General features: G+C 35.8%; 1 long non-coding RNA gene across 3 annotated transcripts in view; it reads left to right on the forward strand.

The window, feature by feature from the left end:
- LOC132396206 (uncharacterized) overlaps positions 1-12,253 on the forward strand; it is a 103,920-nt gene extending 91,667 nt beyond the window's left edge. For all 3 annotated transcript variants that reach the window (XR_009512899.1, XR_009512898.1, XR_009512900.1), the window contains one exon: positions 6,494-12,253. This is a non-coding gene — a long non-coding RNA (uncharacterized LOC132396206). The remainder of the gene's footprint in view (positions 1-6,493) is intronic.
- Positions 12,254-12,770: the final 517 nt, after the last annotated feature.

The raw sequence follows: 12,770 nt of genomic DNA on the forward strand, positions 1-12,770 counted from the left end.
TTACTCAATGGATTAAATTACTATATCTATCTCCTTCTGCTCGGTTCTTACTAATTCTCAGAATTCTAAACCATTTAAACTTCAACATGGAACCAGACAGGGTTGTCTTTTGAGCCCTTTGCTCTTTGACCTGGCCTTAGAACCCTGAGCTATTGTCTTTCAAGAATCTAGTGATAACCATATAACCATATAACAATCACAGCATGGAAACAGGCCATCTCGGCCCTCCTAGTCTGTGCCGCACTCTTAATCTCCCACCTACCCGCACTCAGCCCATAACCCTCCACTCCTTTCCTGTCCATATACCTATCCAATTTTACCTTAAATGACACAACTGATCTGGCCTCTACTACTTCTACAGGAAGTTCATTCCACACAGCTATCACTCTCTGAGTAAAGAAATACCCCCTCGTGTTTCCCTTAAACTTCTGCCCCCTAACTCTCAAATCATGTCCTCTCATTTGAATCTCCCCTACTCTCAATGGAAACAGCCTATTCACATCAACTCTATCGATCCCTCTCAAAATTTTAAATACCTCGATCAAATCCCCCCTCAACCTTCTACGCTCCAATGAATAGAGACCTAACTTGTTCAACCTTTCTCTGTAACTTAAGTGCTGAAACCCAGGTAACATCCTAGTAAATCATCTCTGCACTCTCTCTAATTTATTGATATCTTTCCTATAATTCGGTGACCAGAACTGCACACAATATTCCAAATTTGGCCTTACCAATGCCTTGTACAATTTTAACATTACATCCCAACTTCTGTACTCAATGCTTTGATTTATAAAGGCCAGTGTTCCAAAAGCCTTCTTCACCACCCTATCTACATGAGACTCCACCTTCAGGGAACTATGCACTGTTATTCCTAGAACTCTCTGTTCCTCTGCATTCCTCAATGCCCTACTATTTACCCTGTATGTTCTGTTTGGATTATTCCTGCCAAAATGTAGAACCTCACACTTCTCAGCATTAAACTCCATCTGCCAACGTTCAGCCCATTCTTCTAACAGGCATAAATCTCCCTGCAAGCTTTGAAAACCCACCTCATTATCCACAACACCTCCGACCTTAGTATCATCGGCATACTTACTAATCCAATTTATCACCCCATCATCCAGATCATTTATGTATATTACAAACAATATTGGGCCCAAAACAGATCCCTGAGGTACCCCGCTAGTCACCGGCCTTCATCCTGATAAACAATTATCCACCACTACTCTCTGGCATCTCCCATCTAGCCACTGTTGAATCCATTTTATTACTCCAGCATTAATACCTAACAACTGAACCTTCTTAACTAACCTTCCATGTGGAACTTTGTCAAAGGCTTTGCTGAAGTCCATATAGACTACATCCACTGCCTTACCCTCGTCAACATTCCTCATAACTTCTTCAAAAAATTCAATAAGGTTTGTCAAACATGACCTTCCACGCACAAATCCATGCTGGCTACTCCTAATCAGATCCTGTCTATCCAGATAATTATTAATACTATCTCTAAGAATACTTTCCATTAATTTACCCACCACTGGTGTCAAACTGACAGGTCTATAATTGCTAGGCTTCCTTCTAGAACCCTTTTTAAACAATGGAACCACATGAGCAATACGCCAATCCTCCGGCACAATTCCTGTTTCTAATGACATCTTAAAGATCTCCGTCAGAGCTCCTGTTATTTCTACACAAACTTCCCTCAAGGTCCTGGGGAATATCCTGTCAGGACCCGGAGATTTATCCACTTTTAAATTTCTTAAAAGCGCCAGTACTTCCACCTCTTTGTCATAGGTTCCATAACTTCCTTACTTGTTTCCCACACCTTACACAATTCAATATCCTTCTCCTTAGTGAATACCGAAGAGAAGAAATCGTTCAAAATCTCTCCCATCTCCCTCTGCTCCACACATAGCTGACCACTCTGATTCTCTAAGGGGCCAATTTTCTCCCTCACTATCCTCTTGCTTTTAATATAACTGTAGAAACCTTTCGGATTTACTTTCACCTTATTTGCCAAACCGACCTCGTATCTTCTTTTAGCTTTTCTAATCTCTTTCTTAAGATTCCTTTTACATTCTTTATATTCCTCGAGCAATTCCTTTACTCCATGCTGCCTATATCTATTGTAGACATCCCTCTTTTTCCAAACCAATTTTCTAATATCCCTTGAAAACCATGGTGCTTTCAAACCTTTAACCTTTCCTTTCAACCTAACAGGAACATAAAGATTCTGTACCCTCATAATTTCACCCTTAAATGACCTCCATTTCTCTATTACATCCTTCCCATAAAACAACTTGACCCAATCCACTCTCTCTAAATCCCTTTGCATCTCCTCAAAGTTAGCCTTTCTCCAATCAAAAATCTCAACTCTAGGTCCTGTCCTGTCCTTCTCCATAATTATATTGAAGCTAATGCTATTGTGATCACTGGACCCAAAGTGCTCCCCAACACATACATCTGTCAGTTGACCTATCGCATTCCCTAACAGGAGATCCAACACTGCCCCATCTCTAGTCGGTACTTCTATGTATTGTTGCAAAAAACTATCCTGCACACATTTCACAAACTCTAAACCATCCAGCCTTTTTACAGAATGAGCTTCCCAATCTACGTGTGGAAAATTAAAATCTCCCACAATCACCACCTTGCGTTTACTACAAATATCTGCTATCTCCTTACACATTTGCTATTCCAACTCACGCTCCCCATTAGGTGGCCTATAATACACTCTTATCAGTGTTACTACACCTTTCCCATTCCTCAATTCCACCCAAATAGTCTCCCTAGAGGAGCTCTCTAATCTATCCTTCCAAAGCACCGCCATAAGATTTTCTCGGACAAGCAATGCAACACCTCCTCCTCTGGCCCCTCCTACTCTATCACACCTGAAGCAACTAAATCCAGGAATATTTAGTTGCCAATCACACCCTTCCTGCAACCATGTTTCACTAATAGCTACAACATCATAATTCCAGGTATCAATCCACGCTTTAAGCTCATCCACCTTTCTTACAATGCTCCTAGCATTAAAATAGATACATTTAAGATACTCTCCACCTCCTCCTCTCTTTTCATTCCTAACAATGCATTCAAATTTATTATCCTTTTCTTTCTTCTCCCCTACATCTTCGGGCTGAGCGCATCCCTTCTCCATCACCTGCCTTTCCTCTCTCACACACTGTCTATTTACTTGCTCTACTGGTGAACTAACCTCCTCTCCCATAGTTTCCTCAAATTGATTCCCGCCCCCCCCCCCCCCATCTCACTAGTTTAAAGTCTGCCCTGTAGCCCTAGCAAATCTCCCCGCTAGGATATTGGTCCCCCCAGGATTCAAGTGCAACCCGTCCTTCCTGCCCCAGAAGAGGTCCCAATGATCCAGAAACTTGAATCCCTGCCCCCTGCTCCAATCCCACAGCCACACATTCATCCTCCACCTAATTCTATTCCTACTCTCACTGTCACGTGGTACAGGCAGTAATCCCGAGATTACTACCTTTGCGGTCCTTCTTCTTAACTGCCTTCCTAACTCCCTATACTCTCGTTTCAGGACCTCTTCCCCTTTCCTACCTATGTCATTGGTACCTACATGTACCACGACCTCTGACCCCTCACCCTCCCACTTCAGGATATCTTGGACGTGATCAGAAACGTCCCGAACCCTGGCACCAGGGAGGCAAATTACTATCCATGACTCCCGATCACCTCCACAGAACCACCTGTCTGAACCCCTGACTATCGAGTCCCCTATTACTACGGTCCTCTTTCTTCTATCCCTACCCTTCTGAGCTACAGGGCCGTCCTCTGTGCCGGAGGCCCGGCCACTGTCACTTCCACCAGGTAGGCTGTCCCCCCTAACAGTACTCAAACATGAGTACTTATTGTCAAGGGGTACAGCCACTGGGGTACTCTCTAGTACCTGCCTCTTCCCCTTCCTGACCGTGACCCACCTATCTGCCTCCCGTGGCCCCGGAGTGACCACCTGCCCGTAACTCCTCTCTATCACCTCCTCACTCTCCCTGACCAGGCGAAGGTCATCGAGCTGCAGCTCCAGTTTCCTAACTCCGTCCTGCAGGAGCTGCTGTTCGGTGCACCTGGCGCAGATGTGGATGTCCGGGAGGCTCGGAGACTCCAGGGCCTCCCACATCCGACACCGAGAGCAACAAGCTGCCCTCACACTTATACTTCTCAAATAACTGACAATAACAAGAACTAAGAGATAAGCCTACTGTGCCCTCTTCCACCTAAGCCCAAGCCCTACACTCTGCTCCCGGCGCACTCCGCTGCTCTGCACTCCGCACTCCGTGCCTGCACAGTCCCGCCTCTCAGAACTCCGATCTGAGACGCAATTGGACAATTTGAAAATGGCCGCCACCTCACTTTCTCTCAAAGCCTCGCTGTCCTCTTCCAAAAGAGAACTACCTCACTCAGTCTCTCCTTTTTTCACTGATATCACTGGTATTTTGCAGAAGGGTACTACCCACGAAGTTTCACTTTATGCATGTGACTTATTGCTTTTTATTTCCAATGTCGAGACTTCATTGCCTTCTGCACTTTCTCTACTCTCTCGTTTTAGCCAGTTTTCTGGATATAAATTAAACCTATATAAGAGTGAACTTTTTCCTTTGAATAATTTGGTATCAACCAATACTAATCTTCCTTTTAAAATTGTAAGAAATTAATTTACTTATTTGGGTGTAACAATTACTAAGAATTATAATACCTATTTAAAGAAAATTTTCTTACTTTATTAAATTATATAAGATGAACATCATCGGTCGCCTCTTTCGTTACCATTAATCGGCTGAATTAATCCTATTAAAATGAATATCTTACCTAAACTTATATACCTCTTCCAGGCCTTACCCATCTTTATTCCTAAATCCTTTTTAAATTCTCTTGACTCTATTTTATCCTCTTATATATGGAAAAATAAACATCCTTGACTGAATAAAGTTCATCTCCAGAAAGTTAAAAAGAATTGAGGTTTAGCTTAACCAAATTTTAGGTTTTATTATTGGGCAGTTAATATATGGAATCTTACACTTTGATTATATTATTTTAATCATGAGGACTGACCGGGATGGGTTTCTTTAGAAGCTAACTCTGTTAATACATTTTTTATTATTTCTCTTTTGGGATCTTCACTTCCTTTATCTTTAAGTAAAATAACTAAAAATGTGGTACTTAAACGTACCTTGAGGACCTTGATACAATTCAGAAAACACTTTGGTTTATTGAGATTTTCCCTTTCTGGTCCCATTTTTCTGAATTATTTTTTAAGCCCTCTATGACTGGTGTAGTTTTTAAACAATGGGATAGATTGGGTATTAACTGTTTCCAGGATCTGTTTGTTGGAGGAAGTCTTTCTTTGTTCGAACAACTGTCAACTAAATATAGTTTACCAAAAACCTATTTTTTTTGATACTTACAAATTAGAGACTTTCTGCAATCTCAATTATATACATTTCCTGGAAGTCCTGATAAGAACTTATTAGATGAAATTCTTAATTTGAAACCTTTTTATAATGGTTCAATAGCTAATATTTATGATATTTTGATGGGAATGAGAAATGGTTCTTTAGACAAAATCAAAAATCTTTGGTAACAAGATTTACAGACTTCAATTTCTGAAGAAACTTGGAATGAAATTTTTAAACTGGTTAATACTTCATTGTTATGTGCCTGTCATTCCCTCCTACAATTTAAAGTGGTCCATAGGGCTTATATGACCAAGGATTAGCTATCTCATTTTTATATGGATAAATCTCCCTACTGTGATAGGTGTAACAATGGAGAAGCTTCATTCATTCATTCATTCATATGTTTTGGATATGCCCAAGTCTTGAAAAATATTGGAAGGAAGTATTCCAAACTTTTTCTGCACTTTTAAAAGTAAATTTTAAGCCTAATCCTTTGACCACCTTATTTGGTATTGTTGGAGGGAAAGATATCATTTTGAAGACATCTGACTTGGACATTCTGGCTTTTATTTCTCTTATGGCTAGTAGGGCACTCTTGCTTAAATGGAAGGATGCTACTCCGCCTAATCACACTCAGTGGTTATGGGACATTATGGCATGCATAAATTTGGAAAAGATTCGTTGTTCAATTTCTGAATCTAACCAAGATTTTCCAAATTTATGGGGACCGTTTTTTGAATTATTTTCAAAACCTTTTATTTCCTGTTAAAGTACAGATGCTGGTTAATAGCATATTTCACTATCTGATAAGGTGTTTTTTCCCCTTTTTTTCAATTTAACAAACAGCTTTGGCTTTGGTAGTGGGGTTAGATTTTTTTTATATATATAAAAATTATTCATATCTGAACATACAAGTTAATCTAATCTACATGAATATAGGGTAAGGAGTTTGGAGACTGCCTCCGTTTGTCGATGGAGTAGCAGTAATTTTGTGCTGCTCTTAGTTTTCTCTCTCTCCCCCCAGTTTAAATTTTGAATTTAAAAATTTTAATTGCTGTTTCTTGAAGGGGAGTAATATGTCTATGTCTACGAGAAGTGGAAAGAATCTGCATGAACCTTCTGATAAAGGTAATGGAAAAGGAACGATGCCTAAGGAAAGATCTGATGAAATGCCATCATGGGCTGAAGATATCGTTTGGACTCTGAATTCAATTCAAGATCAGAACAGGGCAATTAAAGATCAACTGGAAAAGAATAATAATGAAATGTACTTTTTTTTGGGAAAACTTAAGATGTGGAAACTCAAGTTACTAAACATGAAGAGGAATTGGAGTTAACTAAGCAAAAATTGTCTGAAACTACAACCGGTTTGGAAAAATATCAAAATAAGATTATAGATCCGGAAACTAGGTCTCACTGAAACAATATATGAATTGTTGGATTGCAAGAAGGAACTGAAAATGGAGACTTAACGGTTTACTTTGGTAAGCTCTTTCAAACTCTATTTCCGACTATTTTATCACAGCTGCCTGCTATTGAAAGAAGGTTGTCTACTTCAAAATTTAAAGACTCCACCAGACCAAGATTTATTTTGGTTTGTTTTCATCACTTTAAAATTAAAGCTCAAATAATGCGACAGGCAAGAAAACAAAGAGTTTTCAAATTCAACAAGTCTGAGCTCCGTTTTTATGAAGATTATCCGAAAGAAGTAATGGAACAAAGATCAAGATTTGCTTTGGTAATGGAACAAGCATATGATAAGAAACTATTTCCCTCTTTGAGTTACCCAACAAGAATGAAAGTCTTTCCTCCTAATTCTTTTCCATGTACTTTCTTCGACCCAAAAGCCGCACTGGATTTTGTTCAGGCTATACCTGTCACTGTCGCTGATGTTACTACCAAAAAAACTATCTGAAAAGCTGTTTGATTATCTGTATATTATTCACATTTCGAAAAGAAGATATATGAAGGCTATTTGGATATTTCATTGAGAGATTAATAAAAGAAGATAAGAAAACCTGCTCATCATTACATCCTACTGGATTATTTTTGGGAAGAAGATTTACTGTTCAATTTTGACTGTTTAAATGGCTAATTAGATATTTGACTGAGAAAAGAGGATAAAAGGATTTGTTCCTTTTATCTAATATTTGGTTTGATGTTTCTTTTTGTTGTTTCTTAATTTACTAATTTTTAGTTTTTTTTCCTAATAATAGGGTTTCTTTTTATATATATCTGGGAGGGTATAGTTACTTATGATATTCCTAATTAATATTTTTGTAAATTTAGTTCAGTTAAATATACTATTAACCTTTTTTATCTGTTTTATTACAGCATCCTATAACCAAATTTAGAGTTTTCTTTGAGATTTAAAACTAAACTTAAGATGGCACTGGTTTTTCTCTTTAAGAGATTATATTATTTTGGTTCTTTTTTTTGTTTAATATATGATGGAATGTAAACGTTCCCCTTTGTTGAAATGTTACTGTCTTTCTTGCAAGGTCATTTTATTTTTTTGTGTACTGGCTGGGCGGAGGGAGAGACAAGACTGACAGAGTGGCCCATGGCTTTGTATTCTATCTTAGTTTGTTTGCCTTTTTTTCCAGGCTTTTGGGAGGGTGGGTGGGTTTAGAGTTAGGAGCTTTTGCCCATTGGGTGGTTCCGGAGCATGCGTGTTTTTTATATGGTTGTATTCTTCATCACTGCCATCTTTGATAATCCCATATTGGTATGTGTTCTGCGCATGTATAAAGTAAATTAGAATAAAATTATAGTATGGCAATTAAACGGCTTAATGTAATAAGTTGGAATGTACGTGGTTGGAATCATCCTATTAAACGAGAAAAGACTTTTAAAATTATTAATCAATTCCAACCTAATTTTTGCTCAGGAGACACATATCAGGGCGGGAGATCAAAACAGATCAAAAAAGATCAAAATCTTTTTGGATGGTGGAATGGATTAGAGCTCCATGCTACTTCTCAGAGTCAAACTAAAGGTGTATCTATCTTTATTAAATCTAATATATTTACTCAAGAGGATATTGAATCAGATTCTAATGGTAGATTTTTAATTGTTAAAGGAGTGATTTGTAATAGAAAGGTTGTTTTGGTCATTTTGTATGGTCCTAATTTAGATGATCCTTCTTTTTTTAAAGAAGTATTTGCTTTATTGCCAGATTTAAATGAATATATGTTGATAATGGGTGGGGATTTTAACTGTTGTTTAAATCCCATGATTGACAAGAGCTCAACTGATCAGCGACTTCCAAATCATTCTGCATCAGTTATTAACTCCTTCTTGACCGATTTTGGGTTGATTTAATTATGGAGGCATTTGCACCCTGATAACAGAAAATATTCATTTTTTTCACATGTTTATAAAAACATTTGGGGATTGATTATATTATAATTGATCCCTGCCTTTTGCCTAATGTTAAAAACTGTGAATATGACACTATTGCTATATTTGATCATGCGCCTTTGAGTTCTTCCTTTGAATTTGATTATGTCATTTTTGCCCGTCCACCATGGCACATGTCTCAGACTTTATTGGAAAACTCTGATTTTATCAGTTTTATTCAAAGCCAGATAAAATAAATTTTTCTTTTTAATGATATAGGAGGTATGTCCAAATTAATTATATGGAATACATTCAAAGCATTTTATGTAGTCAAATTATTTCTTATTCAGCTAAACTTAAAAAACAGACTAAAGTAGAATTAGATAAAATTTCAAAACAAATTAAAGATTTAGATAATACCTATGTGACTTCCCGTAATATTGACTTATTTAAAAAAAGGGTGGAACTTCAATCACAATATAACCTATTATTAACATCCAATTGAAGGCTGTCTACTTAAGTTAAAGAGCCAATTTTATATGTTTGGAGATAAAAATAATAAACTACTTGCATCTCAATTAAAATCGGCTGGAGCCAAAAGGCAAATTTTGAAAATTCGTAGAAAGGATGGTACCCTGGCTCGGGAGTATGAAGAAATTAATAAGATTTTTCAAGATTTTTAGATGGAACTTTATAAATCTCAATGTCCAGTAGATTCTTCTGAAATGAATGCCTTTTAATGAAAGATTGCTTTTCCTAAAATTTCTGCTGAGGACCAAAAATCTCTTGATGCCCAAATTACTGAATCCAAAATTCAAAAAGCTATTTTTTCAATACAATCTGGTAAGGCCCAGGGACTTGATGATTATCCTGTAGAATTTTATAAAAATTTGGAAAATTGCTTTCTCCATATATGTTGGAGATTGGTTTAAAGATTCTTTTGTGAAAAGTGATTTATCCTCTACTTTTTATGAGGCTTCTATTTCTTTAATTCTCAAAAAGGATAAAGATCCTTCTGATTGTGCCTCATACAGACCTATTTCATTATTGAATGTTGATGCTAAGATTCTCTCAAAGATAATGGCCAATCGGTAGGAGAGTTTATTGGGTGAAATCATTTTTAAAAATCAAACATACTTTATAAAGGGTTGTTATTCTTTTTCAAATGTTTGGAAACTATTATATATTCGCCCTCTTCTAAAACTCCACAATGCGTTGTATCTTTGGATGCTGAAAAAGCATTTGATGGAGTCGAATGGAAATATTTAATGTTTTAAAAAAATTTGGTTTTGGTATTCATTTTCATAATTGGATTAAAATAATATATAAAGCTCCTATTGCTACTGTTGTCACTAATAATTGTAGGTCTCCTTTTATTCAGCTATCACGGGGGACGACAAGGTTGTCCATTAAGTCCTTTGTTATTTAACTTAATATTAGAACCCCTGGCTATTGCTCTTCATGAAGCCAAAAATATTCATGGGATTTTTCTGAATGAGACCATGCACAAGATCTCTCTTTATGCTGATGATTTATTAGTATATATATCTAAGCCTGAAGAATTTATTCCTGCTTTGCTAAAATTATTTGACAAATTTGCAGATTTTTCAGGATATAAAATAAATTTTAGTAAAAGTGAATTACTCCCTTTAAATGAACCTATCTCTATATATGATAATATTCCTTTTAAAGTTACGGATTCTTTTAAATATTTAGATGTCATAATTACTAAAAAATATAAGGATCTTTATAAAGCCAATTTTCCTCCTTTAGTGGACTCTTTGAAGTACTCATTTAGTAGATGGAGCCCACTTACATTTTCACTTGTTGGTCATATTCACGTAGTTAAAATGATGATTTTACCAAACTTTTTATATTTATTTCAGAATATTCCTGTTTTTTGACTAATAAGTTTTTTGATTGGATTAATTCTATTATTCTATCTTTTATTTGGGATAATAAAAGACCAAGAATTAGTAAATGTCATTTGCAAAAGTTGAAAAAGGATGGAGGTCTCGCTTTGCCTAATCTAAGAATGTATTATTGGGCTGTCAATTTGCAATATGTGTCCTTTTGGTTATATTGGGGTGATAGGAATGATCAGCCAATTTGGGTAGACCTGGAACTGAGAGCTGTGAAACTGTTTTATTTAATTTTGTTATAAGGAGTTGCTCTACCTATACAATTAGCTAAAGTTGCTAATTTAAACCTATATCCTGTAGTTAAGCACTCTACAAATTTGGCTCCAGTTCCGCAATTTTTTTAATCTTAAAAATTTTAAACTTTATAGTATAATTTATCATAATTACTTTTTTAAACCTTCCTGGAGTGATCCAATTTTTTTACTTTGGAAAAATAAAGGTATAAATTCTTTTTTGGATTTACTTAAAGGCAGGTTGATGTCTTTTCAACAATTAGTCGATAAATATTTTCTCTCATATTCGCACTTTTTACAATAACTTCAAAGACATTTTTAACAAATATATTTAAGTAATTTTCCTTACATATTGGAGGCTGACTTGTTAGATACTATTATGAATATGAACCCTTCAATAAAAGATTCTATTGGAAGAATTCATAATTTATTATTACAATGGGATAAGCGTCCTTTACTTAAGATTAAACAGGATTGGGAGAAGAAACTCAATTTGATTTTTATATGGGAGGATTGAATGCAGATTCTGAAGCTGGTTAACTTTTCTTCGATCTGCGCTAGTCATTCACTGATTTAATTTAAAATTGCACATCATTACCATTTGACGAAGGAGAGACTTTCTAAAATATTTCCCAATGTTGAAAAATATTGTGATAGATGTAAAACTGAGATAACTATACTGACACATATATTCTGGTCAGGTTCCATATTAAAACAGTTTTGGAAGTCAGTCTTTTTGACAATTTCTAAAGCACTCAGAATCAATTTACAACCTAATAAATTGACTGTGCTTTTTGGAATAATTCCTCAAAATATCCATGGTATTTCTGTGACTGACCAACATGTTATTATATTTGTTACAGTGATACCTAGGAGGGCCATCTTGTTGAAATGAAAGGATATATCAGCTCCTACTTTGTCACAATGGTTCTCTCAAGTGATGCTGTGTCTTAGCTTGGAGAAAATTAGAAGTCAAACCTTTGAACCTTTATTTGATTTTGAGAAGAGATGGGGCTCATTTGCTCATTATTATCATTTCAGTTAACTGATAGATTTCCTCCACAATCTAAGTGTAAATTTTGTATTTCTTGATATATCTTTCTTTCTTGTTGGCAGCTTGATGCTTATTTTTAGAAGCTTTTTGTATGACATATGGCTCCGGGGTTGTACCCCCCAATAGGTTTCTTTTTTTTTTTCTGTCACTTTTCTTGCTTAGTAGGGTTTTTTTTTTATTCACAAAAAATTTCTATCTTTAAGATAATTTCTTTTTTCTTGAGGCATTGTAAGTGTGGTTACTTCGATGTACCTGTGTTATTTTTGAATAATAATAATAAAAAGATTTGAAAAGAAAGGAGTTTGTTAATGTGATTCAAATATAATGTATTTGGTATTATATCTTTGTTTTGTTTTATAATATATATTTTCTTGAACTCTATTTTTCTATGTAGAAATTAATAAAAATATTGAAAAAGGAAAAGATATATGAATAAAGATTAGCTAGGGAAATGTTAGCATATGCAAGTTAATATACCTTTAATAACTGTGCATATCATATGGTGAACTCCTTAATATTCTGCTGCATAGCTTCAGCTGTCAACCAAGTGGTACCTATCTTCAGTACAGAACTTATCGTTGGTAACTTTATATCTATTGATAACTCTTTTTTTGGTACTTACCTTAAGAATGCAAAACATAAGAGCAGAATTAGGCCATTTGGCTCATCAAATCTGGGCCACCATTCAATCATGGCTGATAAATTATTCCCTCTCAACCCCATTCTTTGGTCTTCCCTCCATAATTTTTATGTCCTTACTAATCAAGTGCAACACCCTCTGGCTAAAAGAATT

The sequence above is a fragment of the Hypanus sabinus genome, chromosome 6 (genome assembly GCF_030144855.1).
Source record: "Hypanus sabinus isolate sHypSab1 chromosome 6, sHypSab1.hap1, whole genome shotgun sequence".
Taxonomy (NCBI): domain Eukaryota; kingdom Metazoa; phylum Chordata; class Chondrichthyes; order Myliobatiformes; family Dasyatidae; genus Hypanus; species Hypanus sabinus.